A 431-nucleotide genomic window follows, 5' to 3' on the forward strand; every position below is an offset into this window, starting at 1 on the left:
CCCCCCGCGCGTCCCCTCGACCCCGGTCGCGGCCCCACCCCCGCGGCGCGCCCACCACCCCGAGGTCACCCCAGCGCTGTCCCTCGGCCCCACCTCGAGAGCCAACGGCAACGACTCCCTCTCGCCGCTTACCTGCCGCGGGCGCTCCCCCTCTTGGTACCGGGCCGACCCGAACTCCGGCTCCACGCGGAGCTCCCCGCCACCCGGTCGCAACGTTCAACCCGCGTTCCCCTCGCGCCGCTCCTCCCCTCCGCCCGCCGCGGGGAGCGCGACTTCCGGCCCGCGTCCGCGAGGGAAAGAATTCCCCCTTCCTGCCGCACGCGGGGCCCGAAAAGATGGAGGCGTGGCGGGGACGGCAAAAGCCGGGGCGCTTCCGGCCGCGTGCCGCAGAGGCGTGGCCGCCCGCCCGGCGGCCGCACCGGTGACGAGCT

At 77.0% G+C, this 431-nt stretch overlaps 1 protein-coding gene across 1 annotated transcript in view; it reads right to left on the bottom strand.

Annotated features, from left to right (window-relative positions):
* Positions 1 to 207, bottom strand: part of USPL1 (ubiquitin specific peptidase like 1) — a 40,499-nt gene extending 40,292 nt beyond the window's left edge. The window contains exon 1 of the mRNA XM_021709965.1: positions 133 to 207. The gene's annotated coding sequence lies outside the window, so the exon portion shown is untranslated. The remainder of the gene's footprint in view (positions 1 to 132) is intronic.
* Between the last annotated feature and the right edge of the window lie 224 nt (positions 208 to 431).

Source organism: Carlito syrichta, unplaced genomic scaffold (genome assembly GCF_000164805.1).
Source record: "Carlito syrichta isolate Samal-C Ts95f unplaced genomic scaffold, Tarsius_syrichta-2.0.1 Scaffold287787, whole genome shotgun sequence".
Taxonomy (NCBI): domain Eukaryota; kingdom Metazoa; phylum Chordata; class Mammalia; order Primates; family Tarsiidae; genus Carlito; species Carlito syrichta.